Source organism: Poeciliopsis prolifica, unplaced genomic scaffold, assembly GCF_027474105.1.
Source record: "Poeciliopsis prolifica strain line A6 unplaced genomic scaffold, Auburn_PproV2 SCAFFOLD020, whole genome shotgun sequence".
Classification (NCBI taxonomy): Eukaryota; Metazoa; Chordata; class Actinopteri; order Cyprinodontiformes; family Poeciliidae; genus Poeciliopsis; species Poeciliopsis prolifica.
In genome coordinates, this window is record NW_026562395.1 from 2,371,041 (window position 1) to 2,390,921 (window position 19,881).

The 19,881-nt window shown below is 38.6% G+C and overlaps 1 protein-coding gene across 1 annotated transcript in view; it reads left to right on the forward strand.

Annotated features, from left to right (window-relative positions):
- mdga2a (MAM domain containing glycosylphosphatidylinositol anchor 2a) overlaps positions 1–19,881 on the forward strand; it is a 195,026-nt gene that overhangs the window by 25,913 nt on the left and 149,232 nt on the right. The window lies entirely within an intron of this gene.

Here is a 19,881-nt window from a genome sequence, read left to right on the forward strand (position 1 = left end):
GCTGGAACACCAAATTTGACCCTTTCTCCACATGTGAGAGATCAAAAGAGCATTTTTGAAAACATGTGCAGGCAGCTCAATCGACAAAACCGCAGCAGTTCGAGTGTTCATTAAAAGTGAAGGCGAAGAGTTGCTGCTCAGTCACTCATCTGTAGCGTTAGCTGTGCTCTCCATGGTGCTGCAGTATACTGTATACAGGTCCAGGATCCAACAATGCTCTCCTCATTTGCTGGACCCACCGCAGGGTGAGGGCCCTTAAAGGAGAAGATGAGAAGAAGAGGGATGAAGGCCTCATGGAGCTCAGTTAAGAGCAGCCTGCCTTGTTCTTTGTCTTGTTTGTAAGCTAACAGTACATGAATGGGGACAAAAGATAAAACAGCCCGACTGGATAGGAATTGCTAATGAGGGACTTTAAAGTGACTGCACATGATTCGCAGCACTTCAGATAACCGAGTTAAAAAAACAAAAACAAAATAGAACTATTCCTCATAGTCGCCTGGATTGCATTGTGTGACCGCTCAATTTACATATGTAGCCATAGAAAAAGGGGTTTTTCCTTCACCTCTGAGTTATCATTCTCTGGAGCTTATTTTCTCCTCCTTGTTGGCTTTACTTCCTCTAGCATGCCCTGTTTTGCTTTTTATTTCCTGAAAGCCAAGGTGCACACCGACCAATGGTTTCCTCTGGATTCCGGGGGGAAAGTATTTGCGGGCGCAGAGCACAGAAGAGGCTCAGCAGTGAGAAGATTAAATTATCTCCTTTGAAGGTGTGCTGGCGCTTTCATGAGACAGAGACCATTATTAATATGCAGTGACACATGCATACATCCACAATGATCCCGGAAGCTTCGTCATGGATCATAAAATTCCCCAAGGTGCCTTTTGCTCATCGCATACTGAGAGCTGCCACCGCGGCCCGCATGAATCACAGCGATTCTATCAGGATATATGGAAGGTAGGGAGGAAAAAGGGGAAAATGAGTCTTGGGTTTTATTAGATTGCTCAGACAAAATTATATTCATTTTGAGGAATTTGACTTCACAGTGAGCTGCAGTGGCACTCCATCCACGGGCAACAAGAGAGCCGATAAACAGATCGTGCAGTTTGCATGGTTTGCTAAAAGGTTAAACGGGTCATGTGAGCTGCCGCTGGGAGATCGTGATCCTGTCTTGGGATTTGTTAATGTCATTTAAAGTTTAAGTTTCCCCCCTTTTTACTTGTGTGCTAAAACAGACTTTTTGTCCTGTTTGTTTAGTGGTAAAATAAAGTTTGTTTGTTTCCTTCTGACACCCTTCAGACTGAACAGGATGCTGTTATTTGTCTTCTCTAATCAGCAGAAGGTATCCATGCTTTACTCGTTATATTGGGGAATATGTGGCCTGGCTCCGAAATACTCTTGCAGCTTTGTGGCTTCCTCATTTAAACACATGGGCTGTTGATATCTCTTTTTTTAATTCACAGAACACTGCCTCTATTAGACAAGTTATACCTGCAGGACGCTCAGTCTACACCCAGATGGAGGCATTAACTACATCAGCCAGAAGTTACACATATCCGTGAAACAAATGAGCATTGACTGTGTAATTGGAATTTCTGCTCCGTTTTTATTCTCTTTCTCTGCCTTTCCCTGGTAGATAGCCCAAATGAGCTGTCATCCATGATTGATTTTCACATTTCAGGGGTCTCCACATTCGCTAAGCACTGACTATTAGAGAAGCTGCGTCATGCCTGTGGCACGGACTGGGCTGTTAAGGACAAGCACAGAGCAGGAAGAGCGTGGTTTCGAGTTTAATCCGTAATGTTCACACGAATGGGAACACATTTAGTTTAGTGTGTGACAATGAAGTGTTAGCACGATGCTATAAAGCTGTCTGTGATCTGTAGGTTAATCTAACTTCCAAATGGGCGTGGAATCTGGAACAAACTTCCAGAAAACGGCAAAACAGCCAAAACACTGAGTTTCCTTAAAATCAAAGCTAAAAACCCAGGTGTTTAGTGTTTCCTTTGATTAGTCAGAATCAACATTTTTCATGTGCATTTGCTTGATGATTTTGGTGACATTTGACAAAATGTAAGATTTATTGCATGGTTCATAAATGTTGACTTCTGTTTTTATGATGCAAAGCACTTTGAACTGCCTCACTGCTGCAATGCGCTGCACAAATAAACTTGACCCGACTTGCATGTCTTCTTGTAGAGGGGAGAGCTTTGCTGAGTCACAGAATCATAGTTGCGTTTGAGATTTTTTTATACGGTTGTGCATTATGCCTCTGTGTGTCATGGCATGAGATTGCCCTCCTGAGCATAAGAAACTATATGCAAGTTTCCCTTGAGGTAATGAAAGACCTTTCATTCTGAAATATTATTCATTCTGATTTTTTGTTTTGTTTTTTTGTTTACCAAGATCTTGTGATCGTGGGAGAATCCGTCCATTGCCCCTATGTTCTCTAATCAACTGTAAATCTAAAACACAGGTGAACTTAAATTATTAATTAGGTAACCTCTGATTCAACTTGTTGAATGGTTGCAATAAATTTTATCAAGGGGAATTGGATGAAAACATGCATGCCACACATTTTTAGAATAATTTTCCTTCTCTTGTGTATTGGTTTATCACATAATCGTGATAAAACATGTTGTATTTGCAGTCATAGCAAAATATGGGACATTTTTAATAGCATGAATACTTTAGTAAGCTTCAGTATATGTCTTGTGGACCTATTAGAGCTTACTGTAAAAATAGTTTGCTCAATACACTAACAGTTAATCTTTTCTTTTAACCTTTCTCCCCTACGTCTGTACACTGATGTACTCCAACTGGGCTCTATGGCTGGATGATCAGCTTAAAGCCACTTAGCTGACTTACAGTATGAAATGGAGTGCATCAAAAAATGAGATTCCGTTTGGCAGATAGACTCTTGCCTATTCAAAATGTGCCCGAGTATGCATAAGTCGGCATGTGGAGACGTAGATTTAGAGCAACAGGGTGACACGGCACAATCAGGCACAGTTTACTGTGCATGAAATGAACAAAACAGACACTCACTCCTCCCTCGCAGTGGGTGTTTTTTTATATATATATTTTTTTCACGTTTGCTCAAGGCTGACTTGTAATGGCCCTGTATATGTTACATTCAGCTTTTCTTTTAAGGCCTCAAAATGTTTTTTTGGGCTTTTTTTTTTTCAGGATACGTTCAGGGGATTTAACAAAGTAAAACAGTTGCAAAAGGCTGAGAATCCTGGTTTAATTTTAGTAATTCCTGGTGAAAAAGCTACTTCTGTCTTTTTACAATATGGCATTTAGGATTTGTTGTTGCCTTTGCTGCTTATTAACCTTTTAATCATGAGGATAAAAATTATAAATTAGAAGTTTAAGGATAGATGAAAGTATAGGAAGAAAAATTTAATTTTGTTTAAAAATAGCTTCTGTTCAGCCTTTCCTTGGCTACTTATGACAAATGGTACCTGTTGATAGCCACAGTTACCTGATCCGAACTGGATGAGCTTGCACTGTGTTTGACTTGACTGGGACTGTAGCTCTGACTCACTCACAGTATTCTCTAGCAATAACTATATAATGACAAACGGCGGACATGCTGTGCCGCGTACAGACTGGGGAAGAAAGACCATCACACAAAACTTAAATGCATTTGCGAGGATTGTAATGAGACACTGAAATCATGAAACAAGATGATATGTGATTCTGGATTCAGGGAGATGAGATAAGGTGTGAAAAAAAATTTCAGAAATTAAAAACAGTTTTTTATTTTTGATTTTTCCAGAGTAATATCAGGGATAATTAATCCCAAACAAGAACTTAAATCAGTGTAGAACAATTAAATGAGACTCTCACTAAATCTTTTTTAACAGGATCCCATTCAATTCCTCTTAAATGGCAAGACAGTTTTATCCTGGTATATTTATTGTCGTAGGCATGGAAGAAAACTCACCTCGCCGACGGTAGAAACTGTATTTCCAACTAAATTCTGTAACCAGTAGTGAATAATGGAAATTAATTTCCCTTCAGTCATGTTTGCGTAGGGAACTCAATCAAGCGTTAAAATGGTTTTACCTGCTGCAATCCATCTTCGACACAAATCGCCATTGAACACCTTACATTTTCTGTCACAGAAATAATACAACCAGGTGAGTGATTAGCCTACCCACATTTTCCCCCCTTTGTTTTTTTTTTTTTCTTCTTGGACAGATCAGGCGGCTAAACCTCTACTTAGCTTTAGTTGCTCCTCGGCTGAAGAGCTAGGGGTTCTGGCCATTGAGGAGACATTACATGTTGGCCCGCATTGACAGGTATCTATAGATGCCATTGACTTTAAATTAAAGTGGGTTGTGAGGTGATCAATCATAGCGCTGCTCTCTTGACATTGCCACAGTGTGATGTATTGGACTCCCTTGGCAGCTTCTGGCAATGCAGCGGGATCAGATGTATAATACCCCTTTGCTCCTTCTCTTCTACGCAGCTGTCCTCCCTTTTTGTGCACCGGCAAAACCTCCCATTTTACACTCCGTGGAGTGCCATACTTTCCCCCTTTTGCACCACCTTTCATACCTCAACTTGCACAATGTTGCAGTTTTCACTCTAAGGAACTGTGTAATTGTGCTGTATGTCAGAGGGGAAGTTGATTCCTCCGCTCAGGTCGGGTAGAAGCCCCAGCCCAGCATGTTAGTGTACCGAACATTTCACTTCATGTTCAAATTGAAAAGGCTGTCAGTGTTTGTGAGAAAAAGCTCATTCAAGCCTTGGATACTGTTGCTATGTGTGCACGTAAGCATAGTGTAGAGAGTGAGGGACGAAGTGCTCTCTTTGAAGGCTGCTGATGAGAGCGATTGAAGAACGTGTCATAGAACAAATAACACATGACATCACGCATACTTAACATTACTGCTACCACTATTAATGCACCGTATTGTTCACTGTGCTGTTCATCACACCCTTTTGGCAGCACTATGTTTTCAATTGTTTTAAGGTCGGTGCAACAGAGACAACCCGACATCATGTTCTTGTCATGTCCCTACTAATAACTGTCTTTACTAATACTTCTCGGCCATAGGAAAACAGCTGAATTAATTATGAGCTCAACTCATATTTGTCAGAATGCTAAATTTATAAAAAATAATCTTCTGTTACCATGCCTATACTGAGGTGACATATTTTGTTTGGGTTAAAGACATCAGTAAAATAACAAAAACTGAGAAAAATAATTGAGACATACTGTACAGGCCTTCCCCCAGAAAACCTGCTAAGCCCATTTGTAGGGGTGCTAGGCCAGTGGTTTTCTGTTGAGAAATGTTAAAAAAATTGCTTTGGAGAAGGCTTCATATTGTGGAATAATAATAATCTGAGGCCAACGCTCAGGTTCAGGAACGACACTTCCAGTTCAATGCGTCAACTATAAAACTCGCTTAATCCATCTTTTCTGTCACTGTCACTGGTGCATAAAAACCCTGTTTAAAATAAACATGGTAGCCTCTTGGGGGGAGGGGGATTTCTGGATAAAACCAAGATAGTGTAGCCATGATGTGCTAGTATGTCTTAAAAAAATGTAATGTTTCAAATAAGTGTGAAATGTATTTACTATGTGACAAGCTCCTGATGAACAGGCTCTGCTTTGGACTGCGTTAATTTGTAATGAACTGATTGTGTCTGTGTTTGTAGATAGGTGGACTTTTTGGACGTTTGCAACAAAACTGGACTTTCTCATCGACACGCTTTCAGAAATGCAACCAGGCTGCAATTCAATGGTAAATTTGCCCTTTAGAAGGTTGATTATGTTTAATTAATACACCTCCATTGGCACGAATTTCAGAGGGCAGGTTTTACTTCGGATCGGCACTCAAACACTTCGCAAAAATGTATAAGCATGCTAATGGTAAAATGTTTGCATGTCACAATTTCTGGCATGGCAAGAAATTCCAGTCAGTTAAAAATTTACTAACGTTGTCCTGGAAGAAAATGTAAATCCTTGAGAGCCTTGATGGTTTGTTGTAATGCTATAAAGACTGAACCAGATCTCATCCATGTATTTGATTAAGTTTTCTGCTCTGGGTGTAACAAATGAAACGATTGCAACCATTCCTGTGGGAAAAAATTAGAAAAAACAAACATTTTTTTGATTTCAAGATGATGGTTATGTTGTGACTGCTAGAGAAAACTGAGTAATACTTCTTTTTCACCCCCTGACCAGTTTTCTCTCTTATTTGTTCCACTGGAAATACTTATATAAGACAAAGTAAAATTGCCTAATTTCATGCTCCAATGAGCCTCTCATCACAACAGGCATCATACTGACACAAAACATGTCAACTTAGTTGTAAGCGAGGCAAAAAAAGGCTCTTCAATTATGGTCTCGTGCTAACGAGTAGAGTAAACAGCCTTTTAGACAACTGATTCAGCGACACAAACCCTAAGTTACTTAAAACCATTTTACAGACCAAGACGAGATGATAACTGAAATCTAAGAACACATCTTAAAGAAGTACATTGGTACATTTTGGCAAGACCAATAATTTAATATTTATCCTAATTCAAAAATATCTAAGAAATTAGAAAATTTGTGTTTGGTAAACATCCTAACTTTTAAACTAGCCTTTATTTTAAGATATAGTTATCATAATTGCATGGGTAAGTCCCTACAGTGCTCACTGCCAAATAAAATTGTCAAACAAATGAGGAAGGGATTTTAAAATCGGTGCACTGACTTCAAAGTTAATGACCACATGCACTGCTGTAATTTGCCGGGACTATTTTCCCCACACATGCTGCCTTTAATAATAATGTCCTCCTCACTCTGTGTGTGAATCTTTATTTTTCATTTTCTGCTTGTCAGAGGAGAGAGCAGACATAGAAATTTAAATACTCGGGTCACAGGTTGCTGAAGAAGGAAACTATGGCATCTGTTGTCTTCATTTCAGGATGATTTGACAACAGTGCACCCCACACCCTCCACACTTTCCTTATTTCCTATGGATGAGCTGTGATTCTCTGCGTGTTTCATTTACTGTAGGTTATAAGCATGCACTTAGTCTGTGTCAGTCTCCCAGTTTTATTAAAGACCTGCCAATGCCAATTCACTTCCAATACAAATTTTTTTGTGGTAGCTGCAATTAAAAACATGTTAAATATTCCAGATTGATGCTAAAATGTACTTATTTAGCGTATGTATTGTAGGTAAGGTTTGGCCAATGTTAGGCCAATTTTATGCTCATCTACAAAGCAAAAATATTTACAGCAGAGCAGCTGAAAAAAAAAGTAACAGCTAAATGCTGTATGGATTTGAAATGAATACCAACAAATCTCAATGAACTGAAGCAACACAGGAAAGTAAATTGGACCAAAACCTTGCAAAACCTTGCATGAAAGATAAGATGAACTAAAAAGTATCCACTCAAGTAAATGGTTCACATTGTGTTTCTACGACCTGTTGAATTACAAGATGTTAGTTTTTTTTGGGTGGGGCTTAGGATCTGATTTAATATTTTGCCTTCATCTTTATTCGCAGTGTGATTTTTATATTAAGATATGTTTTTGTGTATGTCTGTTTGCTACTATCTTCTTTCCTAAAAACTTTTGGATATATTTTTATATTCAAAATCATTATTCACTAGAGAAAGACTATAATTAAGATCAAATTCCTTATTTGTGTGCACAAAACCTGGCCAGTAGAGTTGGGTCTAATATTACATTTGAATTTCTTACGGACATGCCAAAGATAGGATGATAGAATTATGTCTTGATATATAAAACCCCGACAATGAAAGTAATTTCATGGAACATTAAATATGACTAATATACAAAATTTAAAAAAAAAAAAAAAGAGCACAAACAGTCCTTTAAACTTTCTGCAGTCTTAAGACAGGAACATTTAGGTCAGTATCCGGCGTGGTCGCACTGACCTTGTGTGTACTTTTATGTTTGTTTGTTTTTTGTTGTTGTTTCTGAACTTGATGGTCTGATGGGACAACACCCCCGTTTCCCTGATGTCCAACTTTGACATTTGCTCGTCCTGAGCAAGGTTTAAATCTGAATTTATTTTTTTTAAGCTTTATCTCCAGTTATTACAACAACCCATTTAGCTCTGCAAATTTTTTTTTGTTTTTGTTTTGCTACAGTCCTGTTTTGTTGCACCTGCTTCAGTAAATCAAAATAAAGACATTTTGATTATGGAACAAGGTTTACCAAACAGAATGCAGTTTGCGTCTGTCTAAGATGAAAACAGAAGAAAATCATTCAAATGCTGTTGTGTCCACAGGATGATGGGATTTTTGTTTTTCCCTGACGTGAAACTTCTAAACTTTCAAGACAATCCGGAAAGCCGTTCAATTTCCCCTCGAACGACTTGAATCAATTGGATGATGAAATCTTAAAACAGGGCAGGCACCCTTCACACCAAAGGTAAAAACCCTATTTTCCCCGTCTGTGAAAATGTCATTGCTTCAATTGTCAATGGTTCCTCAAAGCACTGAGTGAACAAAGAAGCTGGCACGGTGTTCTTATGAAAGCCTCCCCTCTGCACTTCATACTGTTTGACCCTTCTGCTGATGTAGCATGTCCTTGTGGACAGTGTGCTTTGCTCCAAGACAGAGACATGCATCGCCCGACTGGACGTTCTTTTGCTCTCCAACCCATTCACTCAACAGGAAGAAATTACATTTTCCAATTGTCTAGAGAAAGATGATGGCAGTACATTGGGGGCAAAAAAAAAGGATGTGTGGAGAAACACAATCAGCACAGACCAAACTTGCCATCAAAAGGAATTTGATAGAAATAACATTTCCAAAGCACAATTTGTGACTCCTGACCCTTTTACTTTGTTCTGGGAGAGTCTGGATGCTTTTGCAGAAGGCTTATTCGTGTGCGGTATTTGTCATGCGTGTTTACGTTTCACGTTTTCCTGGAAGCGAAATGCGGCTTGCATTAATTACTGCTTTAATTGGGTAATATACAAGTACACTAAGTTAAAAATATCTTAAATGTGCACCAAATCTCTGCAGGGACATTATGTTCTCCCAGGAACATTATGTTGTAAACAAAGACAAAGAGGAGCATTTAGTTGTTGTTTTTTTATTTAGAAAAAGAAAACATAATTTCCCTTCATTGGCTATATCTGGGAGCGCAAAAACCCTGCAAGTGATCAGTGCTTTTAATAGGTACTACGGATTGCTGCTGGGGATTGCTTTTAATTTTGTCATCTAACCATTGGTGCATATTTGATGTTTTTAATTCGTCTTTAAAATCGTGCTGCAGTAGTACTTTTGTTTGTTTGCTTTTTTCCTTTTTTTTTAACAAGCTGTTACATTTGCTTCGGAGTAACAGAGAAAATGTCTCTGAAAACACAATCAGAAGCAGTGTGACAATCAGGAAGAGCCGGAAGACGATGATCACCCAGTGTTATTTGCTTGGAAACTTTTGCAACAGGTCGAACCGCATTTAATTATCATAATAATTAACAGGCCGTGTGTCTAGCTATCGTGTCTGACAGCAACAGAGCTTCTATATTAATCTATGGACTAAGTGGCATTGGAGGATGTCATGCTCACAAAGTCAGACTTATACAATCTGTGTAATTGCCACATAACGACACTGTAATTACAAGCAATTATAAAGTCCACATTTAGAACACACGTTTAAATTGTACAGTGCTTCTGCAAAGACAGACCCCAAAGAGCAGTTGTTTATTTCTTTATTTTTGAATACCTATAATATTTAGTTTTACTTTCTCATTTATTGTTATGGGCTGGTGATTTAACCACTTCCTCGTGTCTTTGGTGCTGACATTATGTTTCTCTGTTCCACCGTTTTCACATAGTTTTGTGCTTTGTTCTGTCTTCAGATGGAGCATGAATGGATTGCATCATAATAAAAAATGTCTGCTGGAATAAACTGTTTATTGGAGTTCTGCACTCTGCTAGTGCTGTCGGAGACAGAGGACAGGCAGCTGGAGCTGCAAGCAAAAACATCAAGGAAGGGTGCAGCACGAATGTAATGTTTTTTGGAGGGGGGGTTGTAAATATGACTCACTGTCTTTTGTTTGAGTAGCATACCAATAAGCTGTAAGATGGTTCCAAACTAGTAATGTGCAAAACCTTTGGTCTAGTCCATGAACTGTTAAATATAGAAGCACATTTGTTTCAGGAATTTTCTATATCGTCTTTTTCTTGTGATAAATGCTGGATGGACCTGTTTTGAATTCATACGTTTCGGTCGGCTTGACCATGAAGCCTGTGTAAATCTAAACCAGGGCCTGCTGCGCTCTCTGCATACCAGATATTTGTGACTACACCGACTGTACGCACCAGCGACTGTAAACCTCCTATTAAAAATATTCCACCTAATGCAAGGCAAAAATCTCCCAAAGTAACGGAAGTCAAAACAAACTGGCAACAAACACACACACACAAAAATATGAGCCAGATAATGAGCACAAGAACAAAATGATCAACAATGGTAGTTTTTTGAAAATGTGGTGTGACGAGAGCTGCTGTTTTCCACATTTAGATTGGTTTAGTTCATGCCTCAGGGTCAACAAAGCCCCAAATACGGCATTAAGTACCCTGATAAGAATAATTTAATTTCAATTTCTTTTTTCATATTTTTTGTCAGAGAAAATAAACTAGGGAAAACTATACATCTCTGAGTAGAATGTTCTTATACCAGAAAAATATTAATACGCTTGTCCTTTAGGCCCAAATAGTGATTTTTTTTTAAATAAGGAGAATTATGTGGAAACCTTTACTTAAATACAAATTATTTGACATTACTATCTACAAACTGTAGATACGTCTGTGTGAAGAGTTAATTTACTCCAAACATTTTATTCACCACCTACTTATTCATCAATGATGTATTAAAGTTGGAAAAACAGACAATACATTTATATCAACCTGTTTGCACTAATAAATGGACAGTTTTAAAGTTAAAAAAAATCTTATTTTAATTGAATCTACTTATCTACTCCCAATCCACTATATTAATGTTTGCTTCAGCTTTTGTTTTGATGCTATTTTTTCTAAAAAACAAAGGCTGCCAGGATTAGACTAATTTGTTACGGTAACATAATCCAATTTTCCTCATGCTGCTACACTTCCTATTAAGACGGTAACGGTAATGTTTCAAACCTGTGGTATTTTTCTTTACAAACAAGACTTGATTCATTAGCTTTAACAAACGACAAACTTCGATGAAGCATTTGTTTCTGCACGTCTTTGCCTTTTACAAGTTTTTACTCTATTTCTCTCATCGTTTAAGTGGATGGACATGTTGATCAACCACCTTCATACTGCTTTGCGTCATTTCTAATTTTTCTGTCTCTGTTATGTTTGTTTTCTGTATAGCATCCTGAGACGGCTTTTATTGGGGATTGGTGATGTATGAATAAAATTGGCCAAGCAAAGTGGAACAAGTACCAAAGTGTTAGTGGTACCTGGTATATATTCTTCTGAGAATGATAACAGTCACAGAAAAACATTTTAACATGTTTTACCACGTCAGTCAGCATATCAACGACACACTTTGCTATGTTTTTTAGTCCAGTAATATAAAATTAAAATTAAGTTTCAAAAGAGGAACATGATGTCCAGATTTCATGTTAGTATATTGTCCTTTCCTGTATAGTTTAGCATGAAATTTTGACTGTATTAGTAGGGTTATTATTACCACATCAGATTCTCATCCAGGTTACATAAACAAAGGTCAAACAATTAATAAGAAAGACCAAATGCCAAGTGCTGCATCTGTTCTTCTGTTACGGTGGAGTTGATGTTTTTGTACCGAATGCGGTAGCTTCCTATACTGCAGTTACACGGTGTCTTTGTATTTATCCCGCTATGCTCACAGTTTAGCCCAGAGGTGAAACAATCTGCAGAATGAGCCATCAGTAACTCCCTGGAAATAAACCTGCCAATCTCTCTGAGCGCTGGCTACTGGGGTGATTTTGCTCCTTCCCTCCCTGCTTCTTGGCGAATCTCCTTGCTCTCTTGCTTTGTAGCTTTGATTTGTGTGTTTCGGTGTTACCGTCCATGATTACTCTCCCAGTCACTCCCTCTTGCTCCCCAGTCTCATTGTTCCCCTCTCTATTTGTCTCATCTTATCTCCCCCATCCTTTTTCTCCCTTAACCATTTCTCTCTCTTTCTCATTCTCCACGCCTTTCTCGCTCTGTCTTTATCTTAAACCCTCCGCCCCCATCTTCTTCCCTCCTCCTCCTCTGCCCTGGTCTCATCAGACAGACACGGAGCGTGATGTGCAAACACCATCCCTCACATCTCCAATGAGCACCTTGTTATCATCTTGTCCCCACAGCGGCTTTCTGTCTGGCTCCGTCTGAGCTTGGATTCCGTCACTAATGGGACCGCATCATTTTCGACAGCTGCAATTCCTCAGCATTGAGGAACTGGAATGCAGAGCAACTCTGTGAACACAGCTCAGAGGGATTGAAGACTAATGCCTCGCTCTGATTTACACATTTACAAAGGCCCGTTTAAACATCACGTCTCTTTGGTGCAGCCCTCTGCCGCATGGCCTGTAATGACAATTTACATGTATTCAACTTGCTTGGATATATTGTCTCCTTTTGATCAGCTCCTCTTAAAAGCCTTGTTTTATGTCAGGTAAACTCACTCTTGATCTCAGTGTCAAATATTTATGAGATTTGAGAGACAACAGATCTTTGTCAGGACGGTGTTCTCAGTTGAGGCATCATGGGAGTTTTGATATGATTCCTAAGGCTCCTCTGATCTTGAGAATAGAAGAAAAGTGAATCTTCATAAAAGCTTCAACGACAGATAATGTTAGAGTTTGCCCGCCTCTTTCAGCCTGCACATCGTTTCCACTGGGTCCTGCAAGGCAACAACAAAGACTCCCAAAATTTCTATGGCAATCGGTTTGATTGTGCAGTTCAGTAAATTTACTGTTTTTTGTTTGTGTGAATTTTGCTTTCATCTCTCTCAAAGGGGGCACTTAGCAGCTCGCTTGCTATGTGACCCAGGTCATGCTTTGAAACAGACTGCAAAATTAGACACTAAACAGCTTTATGTTTGTTTGCATGTGTTTTGGTTCAGTTTAATTTTTAATATGCTGTGTATCTGCATCTAGATTTCTTCAATTTACAATATGTTGTTTCAACATTTAAACGCGGTGCCCATAGATCTGGGCCATATTACTTTTCTAGTGCTTTGAGGATCTCCTTTAAAAATGCCATGCTCTGTACAAGCCTGGCATTACGGGCTATCAAGTTCGACTTAAATTTGCAGTGTACCTTTTAGCATATATACGTAACAAACTCATTATAAAACAAAGTAACAATGAAAAAGTTAATAAATAGACAAAAACATGACCAAAGAATTTGTGATATCACAGTAAGCCTCCAGAACCAACATGATTTCTGAAAGGGCTTTTGATTTTAGTATATCGGACTCAGAGTAAATAAATGGCCAGAGTAAGTAATTTTAAGATATATCTAGGGCAAACCAGGAAAGGATATGTTGTGAAACCTCAAATTAAAGTTTATTTTTTCAATTGCTTTGGTGCAATTCTGTGATGAGAATTACAATTCTTATAACATGTAGTCATTTTTCTTTTTTTTTTTTTTTTTTTTGCTTCAGTGGCCATTGATGACATTTCATTGGCAATTTCTCCATCTTTGTCCTATGACAATAAAACTAAGTTTTGCAGTTTGGACGGAGTGTTTTGGACTGTTGTGCAAATGTTAACAGAAAGAAATGCACAAAATGAATATCTAAACACCTCTGTACAAGCATTGGTATGTTTTTGTTTATTTCCTTTATATCCAGTAACACATTAGGTGGATATTAAACAGATTCTTATGCTGATGTGAGCATAAGAAAACTTTTACAAGCAGCAGGTATAAAAAATACGTTTTTTTTTCCTTCTTTAGATGGGCATATAAAAATGAGTTCCTAAGGGAACAACTTTGAAACAGAATCGACCTCAGATAGCAAAACATTTCCATTTCCTTCTGTGCGTCAATAGGCAGCTCAAGTAGAGAAATGAGAAAAGCTGTTGTGTTTGAAGAGAGGCAGGTACACTGATCTGTGTTAACAACATGGTGGTAAAAGCCATTCAGGCAGCCAGCGGTTATGGCCTGCCAGCATATTACTGGTGACATCACACATCAGAGTGCATTTGGCTCTGCTCGGCCTGCTCTCATTAAAACAGACATCCTACAGGAGACCCTGCTGGTCATGTACACTCTGCCCTTTAAAGTCCGGTCAAAGAGCATCTGTAAAAGCCTCACGGAATATCCTTTGTAGATTTTATCACATTGGTCAGTCATGCTAAACTCCAGGTAATGGAGATGAGGTTTCCCGTTTTAGTCACCCTAAGTGTATTTAGGGCGAATGAACCCCACAAAAAACAAATACCAAGAGAGGCAAATGTGTTAACAAGAAAGATTGTCACAAGAAAATGAAATATTTATTCACTGTGCTTTAATTTATGCCAGCCTCAAAGTTCAGAGACATTACTCCCCTTATCAGTTTCAATGAGCTTTCAACTATTTTAGCCACAGTGTTTTCAGTTTTTAGCAGTCGTGGCCTGTTTGCACTTCTGTCATGGGATCTTGGGCTTATCTGCAATCAAGTCTCGCAGAACTTCTTTAATTTATAGCCGAACGAAAAATCTCCCGGAGATTCTTGGAGCATGAACAGAGTCAGAATACTAAATATTTCAATAAACAAGTAGATTTTGAATATTTCATAGGCAGAACGATTGATATGAACTGAAACTACTTTATGAAACATTAAAGTCCTCTGTCCATCTGAACTCTTCAGACTTGCTGGCTTTTGCAAAACACTGTTTAGTGCCGGACTTTTTTTTTTTTTTTCCTGCGTTTAAGCCAGAGAAATACATGCAGCGCTGTCATGATTGTTGGTGCACACATACATCAAGGGAGGATGGAAATTTGCTTAATAAGGATTTGTTTTCTATCCCTGATGTCTTCTCTTATCTTTCCCCAAAAATCTCTCGATGCTCTTCTTGCACACATTACAGCCCCTGTTCTCTGAAGATGGAAGGAAAAGCTGCACAAGATTTTTAGGGGAAAAAAAAAAAGTTAGCACACATCTAAAAGCAGAGAATGTGGCCAAGTGGAAAATATGTCTCCACAGGGTTAGGGAGTGGAAGGAGGTTTATTTCATGTCCAACCGCATCTGTGCATCCTAGCAGAACTTCAACACTACTAAGTTTGACTTGCTGATTACGCTGCAGTGCAGATTTACTCTGATGAAATGAAGTTGTATGCAAATTGAAATAAAGAGACTATTTTAGAAATCTAAAATTTAATTAAAAATGAGAAAACCTAATCTAAATAGAAAATAAAGCTGACTTTATTCATCTTCATAGAAATTTCCATTTCATTTTTAATTACTTTTTTTTTGTTGCTATTTTGCAGAAGTAGAATATCACATCCTGTGAAGGATTTTGTGAATTTGTGCGCTATGAAGCGCTATAAAAGTAGAATTTATTCTGGTACTGATGATAGTTGTAGGTTCACTTCCAGATCAATGGCTCCAAATTTGCTAATTTTGGTGAGCAGCATAAACTACATTTGAGGTTCAATAAATGTATCACAACTGAAAATTGTCACAACCTTAGATTATAAACACACAATTTAACAGCATTTGGTGTGACACTCTTTGTCTGATGTTTAAACTTAGACAAGTGTATTAGTTTAAAGCTGCTACTTGTGGCAACCTCCTGCATAATTTTTCTATTATAATATTTAATCGTTATTTTTATGGGTGGTAGATCTTAGAAAGAAACAAATCAACCAAAATCTGAATGGAAAGATCAGATATAAACCAGTGAAAAACTCAGATTGGTGCATTTCAACCGGTGCTGCTTACAGAGTTTCATTATCTTTTTTCTTCTTTGAGCCTATTTATAAATGCATATCTGCTGGTTTATCAGGTATGAGTAAAAAGAAGCCGAGATTTCTGAAGTGCTTTTACATAACAAGAACATAAGAGCATGGACACAAAAAACTGATAATGGTATTGTTTGTAGATGATAAATAACAGAAGATTATTGAGGCGAAGGGGAAATTTCAGTGCTGTGATATAATGTCACATTATTGTTAATCATCACCTTCAGAGTATCTTTTATCCCGAATAGCTCCTGCACTTGTTGAGCTTGTTGACCCGGAAAATGTCAACGTCAGACAAAGCGCGCCGTTGGTATAAATAATCGAGTAATGGTACAAGTTTCTTAGATTCTTTGATGTTGTCCCAGTGGATTTTCACGTATTGGTCACGGTCGCTGCGAGTGTGTTTGCGGTAGGAACCCAAAGCGTGGAGCAGTCATGTTGGATGATGCCATGATCTACGCACCCGAACTTCTGCAGAGACGGCATCTGCTTGTCTCCAATACGACCCAACAAAGAGAAACAGCTAGGAACGTGGAACAAGAAAAAAAAACAAAAAAACGACAAACATTGGTCTTGTGAATTCAAAGCATTTGCCTTCTGAGACTGTCCAATCAGTCAAGATTAGTGTTTGGGTTTCTTTCAACCTTCTGGTTGGTTATTTCATGAGGATAGTGCTTTGAATCTAAACATGAAGAAATTCGTAGATCAAATTTACCTTTGCATCTTATCAGATGTTTCTGCATCTAAGTGTGCAGTTTTAAAAGTCGTGAGATTTAATGCTAATATTGAACAGGTATAAATCTCTGAGCAGCTCGTCACTGGTAAGAGTCAACGTATTAGCTTACCCATATTTTGGCTCAATGCTCAGACACGCCCTCTCTCCTCTGTGAGGAATGAACCGGATGCAAGTTATCAGTGTTGTCTACAGTTGCAGATAAAAGAGCTTCTTCAGTAAGGTGAACGAGACGCCATAACATGCACTAACCTGTTTCATTAAAGAATTAAACGCACCATATTCCACAATCCCTCTGCGGCCAAAATCAGCTATTCTGGTTATTAAGGCGCTTCCTGGCAGTCCTGGTTTCGGGAATATAGACGCCTCCTTCAAGCAGCATGTCTGTGGATCTTGTTAAAAGGAAAGTGTTGCAGTTCATACAAAGGTCTGCCAAAGAAAATGCTTTCATGTTTTTGTACAATTGTACAGTGATGATGTGAGAAAGCTCTGCTTCACCGCTGTCCCTGCAGATTCAGGTTTGAACACTCACCGTTGTTCATTCCAAGGATCGCTGTTGTGATTTTCTCCTTTTCCGAGTCCCCTAATCAAGAAAAAGGATTTTAAAAAAAATTATAGTACTCAGTTAGGTTATGCTGTACCATATGATTCCTAATTTAGTTTCTCTCTTAGTAAGGGCTACAAATAGATGTATAACGTGGTTCAGTCAATTACCATCATCTGGATTGGAATTCTATGTAAAACCTCATGGAAACAACAAAAAATCAACCACTTCATATCATTTTCATCTGACTTTAATAAGTACAATTCCTCTAAATAAGCCTTCACTCTGGTGATTCAGAAGATGCAGCAAGATCTCTTGCTCCATTCTATATTTAGTGTGATTTCTTACATCTGCAGGGTAAGCATTACCGACAGCTGAAAGCAGCAAGAGCAGAAGCGAGGCTCGTGTTTTGAGGTCCGTTTTTTTCCCCTCCTGAAGGTGCTGATGCAAAATGTGCCGATGCTTCACTTTGCCCTGCATCGACTGAGGCTTAAAGGGAGGCAGGGGGAGAGCTAATATGCCACTTTCCTGGGTGTGTCTGTGTACAGAGATTAATGGAAGGTGCTTTGATAGGTCTGGTCTTAGACACACAGCAGACGGGAGTGCCCTGCCAGCCATCCTCACTGTTTTCACATAGGGATAATCTCATTCTGGGAGGATTACAGTGACCACAGGCTGCTGTCGGCTCACTTAGCGTCACATTTCACTTGGTATTTTTAACCAGCGGGGAACCCACTCGTAAGATCCCAGTTTTTATCCCAAAAATAACAAACGCACCGCTGGAAACACATTTCTGCTCGGGGTATCTACAGAAGCCGACTTCAGATAAAATTTTCTTGAACCAAACCCAGCTGTGTTGTTGACAAATGTCAGCAATATTTAAAGTGGGACCTTCACGAACAAATCCAATGGAAGAAGCGATGATGGCTGCTTGAGTCTTTAAAAAAGGAGCCAGCTATTTAAACTATGTGCACTATACAGATGACAATCAATCGTTCTGAAACATTTTAAGCAAAAATGTATAGCAAACATTTAGGGGCAGGTAATAATGGTGATAATATCAAAACAACAAATTTATGAGCTGAAAATCAAAAAAACTACAGCACCCTTCCTTTGCTTTAACATTGGTTGCCATGGAGACTTGACTCAATTTAATTTAATTGAGTGTATTTGATTAGGACATTGGACATTAATCAACATTACCACAATTCATGGTAGCGTAAAAATGCAAGAATTAGCACAACATCTAAATTTCATCCTTTGTCCAAAGACAAGTAAAAACCTTGAAGATCCAAAGATGCAAGCACTTCTGTGTGAGTGAACTTAAAAAGGGACTTTAGATACAGTACATCCTTACTGTATAAGGGGAGTCCTTCGTTACCACTATCTTTACACTTCTGAAATAATTTACTAATTTCTCTCAATGAGAAGTTATTTTCTCGCTATTTTCCTTCTCCTCTAATTCCATGTCACATTCCTACGACTTTCTCATTTTGAGAAGTGGCTTTGAGAAATCGTCATAATTATTGTCTCTCCTCTGTTCTAACGACAACGCTGACCTTTACAGCTCCTTATTTTCATTGAAGGACTTTTATCAGATTACTTTGATGAGACCTGATGTTGTGTTTGTTTAGTTTGGCTCATAAAGGCAGCGGATAATTAGGCATCAGTCAGTCTCTCCAAGCTGCATCATTCCTCTGTGCTGCATCAATAGTGATTATTTCTCCATGGTAAAGATCATGACTCAGCTACCAGACAGAAAACTCAGGAATCAGAAATGGATTGTTTAAACTAATGATTATTCAGATTTATTGGATGCCTTGGTCATAAATCCGGAGTTTCTCGTGCTTTGTTTAGAGGAAAAGAGGGATGCTGTCAGGCTTCGCTGCGCCATAAACAGTTTTAGGACCTGATTCTGCGTGTCAAGGCCAGCAGCCTCACAGAGAGATTCCATCACACCGACCTTTATATGATGTGGTCTTCCGCTGTACATCACAATAATGTGGCATTTACTGTCACTGCACAAAAATTGTGCTGCAGGTGTGTGTCTGTGTCTCATTGGCTGTGGAAGTGTGGCCTCCCTTCAATAAAACCCAATGCATTTACTAAATTTACAACGTTTGCATTAGGTACTTTGAACACACAACCGTACATTCATTTTTTTATGTTTGGGTTAGACGTCTGCCGGCCAAATTGGGTGATCCGCGTGGGTGAACAGGTAATTCGATTTATGTTTTAGAGTCAGAGCACAGCAAAATAACACTGTGATTTATGACCCGTCCGTTTGGTTGAGCTTTATTTCTAACTCCAAAGAGGAGAAGGTCTTATTCGATTTGAAATTAGCTTAGTGCTACCCTTTTCAAAAAGTTTATTTCTCTCCAAGTATCTGTTTTTTGTTAGCTGGAGGAGAATCTCCAGGAAGCTATGAGTTGTCAGAGAGGAAATATGGTGTAGCACCGCCCCAGAAGCAGATTTAACTTTGTTGTTGTTGCTCCTTTTTTCCTCTTACGCCCTATAAACTCTCAAGTGAGATGGAATTTTTCCACAATTTAAAGTCAGCGGAGATGTGCCTTGAATTATGTCTGGAGCTCAATATATCTGCATGTGATGGCTATTGTACACACTTTTTTGTTTTATAGAAAGAGCACAGCTAATTCTTGATTTTAAACTGACTTCTGTTTAGTTGGTGCACCAGAGATTTAGTGTAT